This window comes from Odocoileus virginianus, chromosome 10 (assembly GCF_023699985.2).
Source record: "Odocoileus virginianus isolate 20LAN1187 ecotype Illinois chromosome 10, Ovbor_1.2, whole genome shotgun sequence".
NCBI lineage: Eukaryota > Metazoa > Chordata > Mammalia > Artiodactyla > Cervidae > Odocoileus > Odocoileus virginianus.
This window is the reverse complement of record NC_069683.1, coordinates 19,332,298-19,347,811: the sequence shown is the minus strand read 5'-3', so window position 1 is coordinate 19,347,811 and position 15,514 is coordinate 19,332,298. Positions and strand designations below refer to the sequence as shown.

At 36.6% G+C, this 15,514-nt stretch overlaps 1 long non-coding RNA gene across 2 annotated transcripts in view; it reads right to left on the bottom strand.

The window, feature by feature from the left end:
• The window catches only part of LOC110123936 (uncharacterized), a 91,246-nt gene that overhangs the window by 8,738 nt on the left and 66,994 nt on the right, over positions 1–15,514 (bottom strand). For both annotated transcript variants that reach the window (XR_011489788.1, XR_011489787.1), the window contains one exon: positions 6,105–6,176. This is a non-coding gene — a long non-coding RNA (uncharacterized lncRNA). The remainder of the gene's footprint in view (positions 1–6,104; positions 6,177–15,514) is intronic.

Genomic DNA, 15,514 nt, shown 5'->3' with positions numbered 1-15,514 from the left:
CTGTGGATGCTCCAGTTAACCGCCTTGCAGTTCTTGCTCACTGCCCCTGCAAGGTAACTTGGACATCTGTTGTTAATAAGATAGGACCAGTCTGAGCTAGTCTATGATGGAACTAGTCTAAGCCTGTCTTGATCTCATCTCCTTTAGTCTTATTTTCTAGGTGAGAAAACTGAGCCCTGGCAGACATGGTTTGACCAAGATTACAACATTAAAGCTAAACTTTATCTATTTATTAATGCATTCCAACTGTGTACATAGCACTTTTAAGTTGATATTTTGGGTATCATAATCATTTGGGCTACTTCACAAAAATTAAAAAAAAAATATGGGTGTCTGATCCTTAATAAGCAATGCTATCCTATACATCCTTTTTTATTAGAAAAATAATCTAAGAGATTTAGAGATATGGACAACTCTGTCAAAGGCTAACTTCTCAGGTAAAGGCAGCTTTCAAAACACACTTAAACAGAATCCCAGTGATGCTGTTACCGTGGAGACAGCAAGCACTGGGAGAAGGCTTTAAGAGGAGGGTGCAGAAGAGACACTCAGAGCCCTGTTTTACATGCAGAACCATCATTTGATTCTATTTTATGCAGCACTGCTGCAATTTCTGATCATACAAGTGCAAAATGGTAACAGTCTCGACAACAGCTCTGTACAAAAAGGTCAGGGAGCTTTTGACTATGCTTCTTTCCTTTTTCTTTTTCTCAATCAGAGGCTACAGAAGAGTAGGAAAGGTTTCCCCTTGGGTAGCCACAGAAAATACTTTCAGCACAAAGGTGTGTTGATTTTAATCAGTTCTGATACAGGTAGTTCCAGTGTTAACCCCAAGACCCTATTACAATCGTGACTGGCATAATAAAACTATGGACATGTTTTTATATTTGTTAATTTAATCAAATCAAAGAAATTGGGAAAGAAGGAACACTGATAACAGATACTTCGGTGTTTGTAATGAACATTATCTGTAAACACAATTCACTCAATAAATATTTGTTAAGAACTTTTTAAAAATAGAGGCAGAACACTGTTAGAGGAACTACGGAAGATATAAAGACATTTCCCACTTTGCTCTGAATTTTTTTCTGACAATATCAATTTATGCACAGTCTGACTACTCCAGACTGTGAGTCCTATTTGGAAATGATGACACTGATGACTTCATCTTTGTAAGCAAGGGCCTGGCACAACATCTGACACGGGGGAATCACTCAGCAAGCGTTTCTCAAATGGAAGATCACTGAGATACCTATTTTCAAGGTATTTACTATCTTGGCAAGTAATCTCTAACTGCGATTTTATCACACTTGATGATTTTTAAGTGAGCTGCCTTTGAAAAACGTATGAGTGAATGAATGAGCAAAATCATCATTCAACTTATTCATGGATCCATTCATTTATTTACTGCCTAAACTTGAAAGCTGTGTGTTCAAAAAACTCATTTTGGTTTCCTTGATGTTCAACCAAAGTTGGCAACGTAAAACCTCTCTTGTAAAGAAAATGCAAATAAATGGTAGCTCTAACAGAAGAAGTGAGACAAAGCCTAGGTTTTGAAATGCACAGCACCAAGAAAATGGCACTTGACTCATTTTTTTATTTCTTGCCCTGGGAAAGAATAGGAAGCTTAAATTTAGGTCTCCCAGGGCAACCAGGATATGAATTAACTCAGTACCACCTACTCAAGCTAATCTCTGCCATCAGAATCACGATGGCTTCTATGTAAGGATAGTGCAATAAAAAGAAGATGGCTCTGAGGCACGGTTATAATCTGCTTTATAATTTGAAAACCTCATTTTAAAAAGTAAATTTAACTCCTGACTTGACTATTGCAGAAACTGACATCTTCTGGGGATAAGAAAAAAAAAAAAAAAAAAACCCTCATCCTCACATAGTAGTACTTCTTCATCTTGATTCTAAAAGAAACACACCTGCAAAGGAGACACTGGTATATTTTGGTTACAAAAGATCTTTAAACTTCTAATCTGATTTGTTGGTACACATCAAGTATTTGAAAAATAACTGCATTTTGAGACCCTGTAGATAATCTCCTTTCAAACTCTTTCAAAAGTTTCTATCATGCAGTGTGAATTTGGTTATGAAAAATGCTGTTTTGAATCAAACAAAATACATTTCTATATAATTGTAGCTCATTATGGTACTTCAATTAAAATGCCAATGCTGGAAATATTTATTGATTTATGTGTGTTTGTTTGTAATAAATTTTATTTGTTCATTTTTTAATTATAACTCTGAAGAATTTCATTAGACATTGGTGTTTAAATTTATTTTTTAGAAAGACCAGAAGACATTTTCCTTTGAGTGATTGAAGTATAAACTCTGACTGTTTTTTTTTTTTTTTTTTTTGTTTTCTTTTTTTTGTAAAACAAGTGTCTGACTTCAGCTTTGATTGCAGAGGCATCCTTTTCAAAGAGATATCCCCTTCAAAGACTGCTATCTGGGATAAACAGGTAGCAGCTTCCCTGGTGGCTCAGATGGTAAAGAACCTGCCTGCTAACGCTGGAGACACAAGAGATGCAGGTTTGATCCTGCTAGTGCGAGAGATGGAAGAGAGGCAGGTTTGATCCCTGGGTGGGGAAGATCCCCTGGAAAAGGAAATAGCAACTCACTCCAATATTCTTGCCTGGAAAATTCCATGCACAGATGAGCAACGAAGACAAATAAGGAGCCAGGCCACCTCCCCCTAATGAGGTGCCTTTGTTTTAGAGATCTAGTTTGATTGGTTGGTTCCAATAAGTGATCATTTGGGCTACTTATTTTCTTTTTTCCCCCTCTTCCTCTGCTTAAATTCCTGCTCTTCTGTTTTCAATTCACCAATAAAGAGTGAGCTCCCAAAACCCTAGCCACCCAATAAAAGCAAGAACCCCGGGTCCTGGTTCTCTTGCTTCCTCTACCTGTGACCTTGGTGTGTTTTCTCAGAGTGCTGAGTCATTTCCAGGTCTCTTAAACAATATGACATTTTGTTTTTTTCAGTTTCCTGATGTTTATTGTGACAGTGTCCTGCAATCATAATAAAATAATAAAACCAGCCACAAGGGCTGATTCAACCACAACATTGGTTATTGAGATTCTGAGACCAGCATGAAAAAGTGAAACATTATGAAGGAAGCTAGAGTTTCAATTTCCCATGATCCACTTTCCTTTTCTTCTCTGCCTCCCTGCTTCCCCTTGGATGTGAAATGAGGTTGATAGATAGGTATTTAAGTAAAAATGAAGGATTCATGTTGTTGTTGTTTAGTAGCCAAGTCGGGTCCAACTCTTTGCGATCCCATGGACTGTAGCCCTCCAGGCTCTTCTGTCCATGGCATTTTCCAGGCAAGAGTACTGGAGTGGGTTGCCATTTCCTTCTCCAGGGGATCTTCCCGAGACAGGGATGGAACCCCGGTCTCCTGCATTGCAGGCAGACTCTTTACTGTATAAGACACTAGGAAGCCCTTCTGCCAATATTGATTTAAAAAAAAGGCTATTATTATTATTTTTCTAATTTTGGTTAAAATGTCAGGCATTATTTTGTAAATTATCTTGAATATTCCTGCCTATAGTTTTTACCCATTTTTTAAATAATAGTTTTCAATTTTTTTCTACTTAATGGCAAGTGTTCTTTATATAGTCTGGATATAATTTTGTTACCAATTATATATGTTGTAAAAAGTTTCTTGTGTGATATTGTCTGATTTAACTTTGTTTATAATGGCTTTTGTTATATTTAGAAGTCTGATGTTAATTTTATGAGATATTTAATAGCTTTAATTTTTGTGATTTTTTAAAATGTCTTATTTAATCAAAGTGATACAATGAGCCTGATATTTTTATCTAATAATTAAGAAGAGTTGTTTTGGTTTACATATTTGTGTTTCATTCAACTGGAATTAATGTTCTTGTTAGTGTGGAGTAAGGAAATTAATTTAATTTTTCCATGTGATTAACCATTTGTCCTAACATCATATCATTAAACACTTCATCTTTTCCTAGTTGATTGGAAATGTCCACACCTACTCTTTATTTTTCTTAGATTTTCCTGAAAAACAATAGAGGGTCCTTCCATCTTTTTCTATTGCCCAGTTTAGCAATCCCTCAGGTTTCAACATGAACTGTATCTCTTTCAGGAAAACTTCCTTAAATATCCACCAAACTGCTCTTTTCCATCTTTAAACTGTTTTAGAGTTTGACCCAATATTGATTACTTCAATATTATAATCAATATCGATTATTGATTTTCCATCCTATGTGAATATAAACACAAAGCATTTAACATAGAGGAGGATGTGTAGTAAGTCTTCTTGAAGAAGGTATCTTTGAGGTGAAAATACAAGGACATGTAAAACATGTTTCAGGCTAAAGGAATAGCATCTTCTGACACTATGTTTATATATTTAACAATATGAAAAAGTTCTTGAGTGAACGGGAAAACATTTAAAATTTCAAATACCTCCGTCACATTATCCTTAACAACTATTTAATGGATGCTTGCTAACTGATGTTCTAAATAAAGCAGTCATTTCACATAACATTGTTCAGTTCAGTTCAGTTCAGTCGATCAGTGTGTCCAACTCTTTGCGACCCCATGAACTGCAGCATACCAGGCCTCCCTGTCCATCACCAACTCCCAGAGTCCACCCCAAATCCATGTCCATTGAGTTGGTGATGCCATCCAACCATCTCATTCTCTGTTGTCCCCTTCTCCTCCTGCCCTCAGTCTTTCCCAGCATCAGGGTCTTTTCCAATCAGTCAGCTCTTCGCATCAGGTGGCCAAAGCATTGGAGTTTCAGCTTCAACATCAGTCTTTCCAGTGAACACCCAGGACTGATCTCCTTTAGGATGGACTGGCTGGATCTCCTTGCAGTCTAAGGGACTCTCAAGAGTCTTCTCCAACACCACAGTTCAACAGCATCAATTCTTCGGCACTCAGCTTTCTTTATAGTCCAACTCTCACATCCATACACAACCACTGGAAAAACAACGGCCTTGACTAGACAGACCTTTGTTGACAAAGTAATGTCTCTGCTTTTTAATATGTTGTCTAGGTTGGTCATAACTTTCCTTCCAAGGAGTAAGCATCTTTTAATTTCATGGCTGCAATCACCATTTCCAGCGATTTTGGAGCCCAGAAAAATAAAGTCAGCCACTGTTTCCACTGTTTCCCCATCTATTTGCCATGAAGTGATGGAACCAGATGCCATGATCTTAGTTTTCTGAATACTGAGCTTGAAGCCAAATTTTTCACTCTCTTCTTTCACTTTCATCAAGAGACTCTTTAGTTCTTCTTTGCTTTCTGCCCTAAGGGTGGTGTCATCTGCATATCTGAGGTTATTGATATTTCTCCCAGTAATCTTGATTCCAGCTTGTGCTTCTTCCAGGCCAGTGTTTCTCATGATGTACTCTGCATATAAGTTAAATAAGCAGGGTAACAATATACAGCCTTGATGTGCTACTTTACCTATGTGGAACCAGTCTGTTTTTAAGGTCACAGTTCATCAAAGTACAACATCCTATATATATATATATATATATATATATATATATATATAATATTTATTATATGAATTAATTTATTATAATAGTGTTATAACTTTATTATAATATTATATATATTATACAATAAATAAATAAATTTTGTGTATATATAATACATAAATACAAAATAAATTTTGTATATTTATATACACAAAATTTGTGTATATATATATATATATATATATATATATATATACATACACATACATATATATACTTAAATCCCTTTATATCAACTGGGTAATTGGACTTTGGCTAAACAGAAATCAGAACTTACTTTATTAAGCAAAAAATAAGTATTTTGTATGTTTGTTAATCGAAAGGCTTTTAATCAGCTGCATCCTCAGATTTAAAGCAGTATACACATATCTCTACTACATGGCAGTTGATATTTACTAAGCTTTCTTTCCTTTCAACTCACAAAAGTACTAGTTAAAGTCATCTTCTCAGGAAACATCACAATTCAGGATGCTGCAGAAGTAAAACAGTTTAAATCATTTACATCTCATGTTCTTTACCCAGTGTACCAGTTTTGACAAGAGATGCCAAATAGACATTTCAGTAAACCTTACCTGTTTCAACTGCAGAATGCATTTATATGAAAGTTCCACCAGTAACTGGATAGGAAGAAAGTAAGACAGTGTCTGGTGAGAGAAACAGAAAAAAAATTAAATGGAGAATTCAAAAGTAGAACTATTTAAATTTAAGCTTCTAATTGAAGACATAGCTACTGTAAAATTTGGAAATAACAATAACTAATAAATAATGTTCTTTTATTGAGTCTCTAAGAAAGAAATGTTACTTTTTTCTTATTATTTAATGTTTCAAAAAGTATATTTAACTGGGAAAACAGCATGATTAACTTAAATGATAAAACTGTGCTCCATTACCAAAAAGAAAGAACATATATCCTCCCAACCAATATAATTCATTCATCAGCCAGGTGAATGGGTGTGCAGGAACCTACAGTCTACCTTATGTCTGCTTTACCTAAACAGACACTGGGACAAAATCACATTCCTTACTCTAGAAATATTAGAAGTCTGATTTTCAGACACAATTTTTTTCCTTAAAAAAAAAACTATAGATATTTAAATCTAGATGTGTTCTCAAGACATGTACCATTTTGGACCTCAAAATTTTGAATCCATTGCAAAGATATAACAAAACACTATTTGTCATTTTAAAGATACATAAATGTGTCTGTGATTATGGGTGTTTTCATGGTGGTTATTACAATGGTCGTTATTTCTTAAAATTTGTCCTTGGGTAACAACCTCCAGAAATGCAACATCTCATTTTCATAAGGGAATGAAGGGACAGAGAGCACATAGCTACTTTTACTGCAAACCATCACCATTAGAACAAAGGAGCATGGACTAACACCATAAATCAAAAAACAGTAATGGAACAGGAATGCACAGCCTGGAAGGTTAAAAGCAATTAGTAAATAACAAAGGTGGCTTTGAGGCTATGAAGCTCACTTTTTGGCTCAGCTGGGTAATATCTGTCACAGCGCCCTAGTCACGCTTTCAGCTAGAGATATTTATAGGCTGTAACACTGGCTGTAATGCTGAGAATTCTCTTTGTGGTGCACTTGCATGTGCACTGATTAAAGAAAAGAAACATCTCCAAACAAAGACAAACCATAATCATTGCTATCTTTCAGTAATTCAAGAGCAAAAACTGCCTTATACATGGATATATTCTCCATGTCTATTGTAATATCTGGATAGAGTATATCCTCAAACACTATCTGCTAAATTAATAGACCAGTGAGATAAGAGCAAGCAAGTGAACAAATAACCACGTAGTACTCCACAGTCATTAGTCAAAATTGTATAACAGTCCCTCAACAACTTTAGATCTGCTCATTGGTTTATCTCATCACTCTCCATTTATCTCCTCGAGTAACTGAGTAGCAGTTCCTTAAGTACCTCAGCTCAGTTCAGTTCAGTCGCTCAGTCGTGTCCGACTCTTTGCGACCCCATGGACTGCAGCACGCCAGGCTTCCCTGTCCATCACCCTGTTTCTATTCTGTATATAAGTTTATTTGCATCTTATTTTTAGATTCCACATATAAATGATATCACATGATATTTATCTTTCTCTGTCTGACCACACTTAGTATGATAATCTCTATGTCTATCTACATTACTACAAATGGAATTACATCATTCTTTTTATTGAGGAATACACTTTGTGTTGAGTAACATACTTTTGTTGAACAATATTCCATTGTGGAGTGTATCATATATATATATGTATATATATATACATATATACTTTTTTTCCCTCACATCTTATTTATCCATTCATCTGCTGATGGGCATTCAGGTTTTCTCCATGTTTTGGCTATGGTAAATAAAGCTGTTATAAATATAAGGGTACATGTATCTTTTCCAATTGTAATTTTGTGTGGATGTGTGCCCAGAAATAGGATCACTGGATAGTATGATATATCTATTTTTAATTTTTTATGGAACCTGCATACTGTTCTCCATAGTGACTGCACCAATTTACATCCCCACCAAGTGTAGGAAGTTTCCCTTTTCTTCACGCTCTCCAGCATTTGTTACTTTTATTTTTCTAGAAGTGAAGTCAAGTGGGCCTTAGGAAGCATCACTAGGAACAAAGCTAGTGGAGGTGATGGAATTCCAGTTGAGCTATTTCAAATCCTTAAAGATGATGTTGTTAAAGTGCTGTACTCAACATGCCAGCAAATTTGGAAAACTCAACAGTGGTCACAGGACTGGAAAAGAGTAGTTTTCATTCCAATCCCAAAGAAAGACAATGCCAAAGAATGCTCAAACTACTGCACAATTGCACTCATCTCACATGCTAGCAAAGTAATGCTCAAAATTCTCAAAGGCAGGCTTCAACAATATGTGAACTGTGAACTTCCAGATGTTCAAGCTGGTTTTAGAAAAGGCAGAGGAACTAGAGATCAAATTGCCAACATCTGTTGGATCATCAAAAAAGCAAGTTCAGTTCAGTTCAGTTCAGTTCAGTTGTTCAGTCGTGTCTGACTCTTTGCGACCCCATGAATCGCAGCACGCCAAGCCACCCTGTCCATCACCAACTCCCGGAGTTTACTCAAACCAATGTCCATTGAGTCAGTGATGCCATCCAACCATCTCATCCTCTGTTGTCCCCTTCTCCTCCTGCCCTCAATCTTTCCCAGCATCAGGGTCTTTTCCATGAGTCAACTCTTTGCATGAGATGGCCAAAGTATTGGAGTTTCAGCTTCAACATCAGTCCTTCCAATGAACACCCAGGACTGATCCCCTTTAGGATGGACTGGGTGGATTTCCCTGCAGTCCAAGGGACTCTCAAGAGTCTTCTCCAACACCACAGTTCAAAAGCATCAATTCTTCAGTGCTCAGCTTGCTTTATAGTCCAACTCTCATACCCATACATGACCACTGGAAAAACCATAGCCTTGACTAGATGGACCTTTGTTGGCAAAGTAATGTCTCTGCTTTTTAATATGCTATCTAGGTTGGTCATAACTTTCCTTCCAAGGAGTAAGCGTCTTTTAATTTCATGGCTGCAATCACCACCTGCACTGATTTTGGAGCCCAGAAAGATAAACTCAGCCACTCTTTCCCCATCTATTTGCCATGAAGTGATGGGACCAGATGCCATGATCTTAGTTTTCTGAATGTTGAGCTTTAAGCAAACTTTTTCACTCTCCTCTTTCATTTTCATCAAGAGGTTCTTTAGTTCTTCTTCACTTTCTGCCATAAGGGTGGTGTCATCTGCCATCATCCGCTGGATCATCAAAAAAGCAAGAGAGTTCCAGAAAAACATCTATTTCTGCTTTACTGACTATGCCAAAGCCTTTGACTGTGTGGATCACAGTAAACTGTGGAAAATTCTGAAAGAGATGGGAATACCAGACCACCTGACCTGCCTCTTGAGAAACCTGTATGCAGGTCAGGAAGCAATAGTTACAACTGGACATGGAACAACAGACTGATTCCAAATAGGAAAAGGAGTACGTCAAGGCTGTATATTGTCACCATGCTCATTTAACTTACATGCAGAGTACATCATGAGAAACGCTGGGCTGGAGGAAGCACAAGCTGGAATCAAGATTACTGGGAGAAATATCAATATCCTCAGATATACAGATGACACCACCCTTATGGCAGAAAGTGAAGAAGAACTAAAGAGTCTCTTGATGAAAATGAAAGAGGAGAGTCAAAAAGTTGGCTTAAAACAACACTCAGAAAACTAAGATCATAGCATCCGGTCCCATCATTTCTTGGAAAATAAATGGGGAAAGAGTGACAGATTTTATCTTTTGGGGCTCCAAAATCATTGCACCTGCTAGTCCCGAACTCCTAATCCAACCCTTCCCTGTCACCTTCCCCTTGGCAACCACAAGTCTGTTCTTTATGTCTGTGAGTCCATTTCTGTTTCATAGATAAGTTCATTTGTATCTTATTTTAGAGTCCATATATAAGTGTTATCATATTCTATTTGTGTTTCTCTTTCTGGCTTACTTCACTTAGTATGATAATCTCTAGGTTGGTCCATCTAGCTACAAATGGAATTGTTTAATTCCTTTTTATGTCTGTCATATTCCATAAGTGTTACAGAAAAAACTGAATGAAATTTTTGCCCATCTGTGTGTGTGTGTGTGTGTGTGTGTACACACACATATATACTACACACACATATATACATATATATATATATATATATTTCACATCTTTATACATTCATCTGACAATGGACATTTAGGTTTACTCCTATCTTGGCTATCATGAATTGTGCTGCTTTGAACACAGGATGCATGTATCTTTTTGAATTATAGCTTTTGCATATACATGCCCAGGAGTGGAATTACTAGATTATATAACAACTCTATTTTTAGTTTTTTGAGGTACCTCTAAACTGTTCTCCATAGTGGCTGTACCAATTTACATTCCTACCAATAGTGTAGGAGGGTTCCCTTTTCTCCATAGCCCTTCAGCATTTGTTATTTATAGACTTTTTAAAGAAGGCTACTCTGGCCAGTGTGAGGTGGTACCTCACTGTATCTTTGATTTGCATTTCTCTAATAATTAACTGGTAGTTCAGTGGTAAAGGATCTGCCTGCCAATGTAGGCGATGAGACTTCAGTCCCTGGGTCAGGAAGACCCCTTAGAGAAGGAAATGGCTACCAACTCCAGTATTCTTGCCTGGAAAACCCATAGACAGAGGAGTCTGGCAGGCTACGGCCCAGGGGATTGTAAAATAATTAGACACGACTTAATGACTGAACAACAACAATAGTAATTAAAGACATTGAGCATCTTTTCACGTGTCTGTTGGTTATCTTATGTCTTTCTTGGAGAAATACCTGTTTAGATCTTCTACCCATTTTTTGATTGGGTTGTTTTTTGTTATTGAGTTGCTTTTAAAAATAAATACATTTGGGGCTTTAAAAGTAACATACAAGTTTACGAAAACATTCTTACCAGACACACACTTGTTTAAGACTATATTTCTACTGTCCAGTTAATTAATCAAAATACATCTGTGAAGTACAATTTTATTTTCTTTGCTCTTTCAGATGCATGACTTTCAGGGAGTTACATGAGAACCAAGAAAAACACTAAATAAATAAATGAAGAGTAAAACCATGGTCACAATGACATTTAGTAAGTAAATAAATGTGAAATTCGAAATTCATTAGCACCCATACAGCATAATAGGAACTCCCTTTTGTCTCCCCTGGTAAAGAACCTGTCTGCCAATGCAGGAGATTCGGGTTCAATCTGTGGGTCAGGAAGATCCCCTGGAGAAGGGAATGGCAACCCACTCCAGTATTCTTGCCTAGAAAATTCCATGGACAGAGAAACCTGGTGGGCTACAGTCAATGGGGTTGCAAAGAGTCAGACACGACTGGGTGACTAACACTTTCACTGACCTAATATCCTATACATCAGGAACTAAAAATTGCCCTTAGGAAAAAAAGTTGATTAAATGCATTTATTCTTAACATATTAAAAACAACAACAACAAAAACAAACACCACCAAATACAGTTCAAAGCATTATTCTGTCAAGAGATATTTGAATTGTCATAAACACAAAATATTCATTCAAACAGAGTATTTCTAGCAGGGGTTGGAGGCAATCGGTAAAGAGAACTTGGGTGGTAAGATGGGATCTGACTCATTTCAATTCATCTGCAGGTTGTTTTGTTTTCCAGGAAAGTCAGCCATGAGCCAGTCCTGTGGCCAACACTGCCTCCACTCACCATTTAAAGCCCAATGCTTTCTCCAAAGAACCTACCTTAACCTCCTAGAGACAATGTGTGCTATTGGACTGATTTATGTCTGTCAAAAAGATACATTTAAGTCCTACTCCCCACCCAGAAACTCAGAATGTGACCTTATCTTGAAATAATATCATTACAAATAAGAGTTAAGCTTAGCTAAGTACATACTAGAGTAAGGTAGTTCCTTATTTCAATGTGATTGCTGTCTTTATATGAAGACAGATGATGTTGTAAAGGCAGATACACCAGGAGAATGCCTTGTGAAGACAGAGTTTGGAATGAAGCATCTATAAAGCCAGGGAACATCTGGGACTCCCAGAAGCTGGCAGAGGCAGAGGAAGCATCCTCTCTGGAGGGAACCCGATGCTGCCAAAACCTTGGTTTCAGATGACTAGCTTCCAGAATTCTACAAAAATAAATTTCTGTTGTTTTAAATCACCGAGTTTGTGGTCTTTGTTATGGTAGAAATCACAACTAGTGATTTCTTTTTGCTTTCCCTCTGTATTTTTTTATTTCTCTTCTTTTCTTTTTCTCTATTTATTTATTTATTTGTATATTTAGCCAGCATCTACATAGGCTGCTCACAAGGACAAGGAGAGGAACCATGCGAAAACAGTCTCTTTTTCTTTTTACATTAAAATATCGAGAAAACTGTTCCAAGTCATATCCCCTCATCGGTCTTCAACTACATGCTAGATTTTTAGAAACATTTACAGGGTTGTAGCTTTAAAATTCTTTGAAGGAGTATACAGTTCTCTAGTCAAATGAATTATTACATGGCTTCTCAAAATGTGCAAGAGATCTTAAAACTGCATTTGTCATTTTAATTCAAGTGTGTGTGTGTGTGTGTGTGTGTGTGTGTGTGTGTGTATGTGCACATGTGGTCACTCATGTCCAGCTCTTTGTGACCCCATGGACTGTAGCCCACAAAGCTCCTCTATGCATGGGGTTATCTGGTCAAGAATACTGCAGTGGGTTGCCATTTCCTTCTCCAGGGGATCTTCACAATCCCAGGAATCAAACTTGCTTCCCTTGCATCTCCTGCATTGGCAGGCAGATGCTTTACCATATGTAGGAAGGGGCCCCGAGCCATTTAGTGCAGCCTCTCATTATGATCAATCCCTACCCTAGATGGCACCCATGTAACACCACTGTCACAAGTATTTTTTTAGAATAATATTTTTAATAATCAATCAATATGGAGGTAAGAATATCTTAAGAAAATTTTAGTAAGGAAGAGAAAAATCAAAATAATACAGTTGTTATTACTAGTCAGTGAATATATCTACAGATCAAAACATTAAGAATAACATGGCTGTTCCAACTTGTATAACTTGACAAGGAGGAAAAAAAATTCTCAGCCTTAAGTATTTAGCCATCTGGTATAACAGTTAATCTTTCTGCTGTGTAGACAGGGCAAGTCTAAGTCATAGATTTATGACTAAACAGAGAGGCTGATATTTGTGGCGTGCTAAAAATATCAGCAGACCACAGGTTCAAACTCAGTCCTTCAGCAGTAACACACTATTCTTCCATTTTGCTGAATAAATCACTGAGGCTGTGACTCATAATATGTAACATGACCACAATCAATAGTGAGATACCAAGATTTAGAGCTGAGTTGGAAGTACACACATTGCCAGGAGCTGAACTCTAACCACGCGTGAAGAATAGGAATCTTTGTCTTGCATTATTTGCTTCCATGTCTCCTTTAATCAGCATTTTGTCAGGGTTGAATCTCTCTTAACCGTGCTGGGTATGATGGACCCAGAGAAGAGAGGAACAATGGCTCCTTGGAGCCATCAACAGGAAACACTTATTGGGTGTAGATGTAAATGTCGCAACAGGTGGTGGACACAATATGTGTGTGGCCAGAGCACCTGAACAACTGACCAACTGTATGTTCTCCTCATAGCACAGAGCTTCGTTTCACCTTTAATCTCTGAGGACGGGCATCATGTTCAGAGTGTTTCACCTCTGTGATGCTATAGCAGCCAGCACTTCCTCCTCTCGCCCCGTACTTTCACATTCTATATAAAGTTATGCTCACATGGCACTGAAATAGACATTTTTATGTTCTACAAAAATACCACTGCAAAATGGCAAAAATGCTATAACTTGAAATAGATTATCTTCTAAGATTAACTCTGCCTAAAGAACAGATTTTCCCCACATATCCATTCTGAAATCTTTGAGTCCTAGAAAAACTGCCACTAATTCCCCACTCTTCTGTGATCTTTGCTGTACCCTCAATTATCCTCTTTAGGAAAGATGTTGACCACAAGAATGCAAAGAAAATCACTTCCTACCTCCGTGAACTTGGGCTATTGACCTAACCTCTCTAAATTGTGATTCCTTACACTTAAAATAGGAAAAACATTCTTTAAAGTTATTTTCACATTTATTTTGCTTTCTAAGTTTCTCCCTCTAAGATAAATTTCATGACAACAGGAACTTTAAAAATGACAATGGAATCATCTTGTACATACTATTATGTCAGTTGATTTTACATACACACAGAGCTTTTCAAGTCAGGGAAATTGATCTATCAATAACAAAAAAATTTTAACACATTTCTGTCTGATTTTCTTTTGGTGCATTCCATAACTTTTAGTATGCTGTTTATATTTTCATCCTTCCCAAATTATTTGCTAATTTCCCTGTGATTCTTCTCACTCATTTACTACTTATGAATGTGTTGCTTGATTTCCACATATTTGAATATCTCACTGTATATTTTTTCTGTATTGATTTCTAATTTCATGCCATTGTGGTTAGACAGCATAATACAGAAAGCAAAATCTACCAGAACTAACTGGAGAAACAGACAATTCCATAATAATCATTGAACCTCAGTGCTTCACTTTCAATCAAAAATAGAACAATTAGACAGAAGATCAGCAAGAAAATAGAAAATTTGAACAATATTATAAAAGAACTACATTTTTTTTTACTGAAGTATAGTTTATTTATGATGTTATGTTAGTTTCAGATATATAGCAAAGTGGTTCAGTTATATATATATATATATATATATATTCCTTTTCAGTTTCATTTCCACTATGGGTTATTACAAAATATTGAGTATAGTTCCCTGTGTTATATACTAAGTCCTTCTTGGTTATCTATTTTATATATAGTAGTGTGTATAAACAAAGTAGTCTTAACAGATAGCTGTAGACTATTCCATCCCAGAAGAGTACACAGTAGAATATACATATTTCTCAGTGTACAGAAAACTTTCTACAGATTACACTATAAGTGAGACCATAAAACAAGTCATTTGAAATAACTGAAATCAAGTGAAAGAATAATTCTTAAGGGGCAAGGTCACTGGAAGAGTGAAGTGCTTTTTTTTTTTTTTGCTCTTCTTTCTGAGGTGTTTTTTTTTTTTTTTTTCATTTATTTTTATTAGTTGGAGGCTAATTACTTTACATCATTGCAGTAGTTTTTGTCATACATTGAAATGAATTAGCCATGGATTTACATGTATTCCCCATCCCAGTCCCCCCTCCCACCTCCCTCTCCACCCGATCCCTCTGGGTCTTCCCAGTGCACGCTACTTAAAGTTAACATTAACTGAACATTTACTATACATTATCACTGCATGAGACACTGGAAAAAAGATGATTAAGACATCTGCAAACCAAAGGGACCTAACATCCTAGTGGGGAGGATCAACAGAGAAACAATGAACTGTAACACC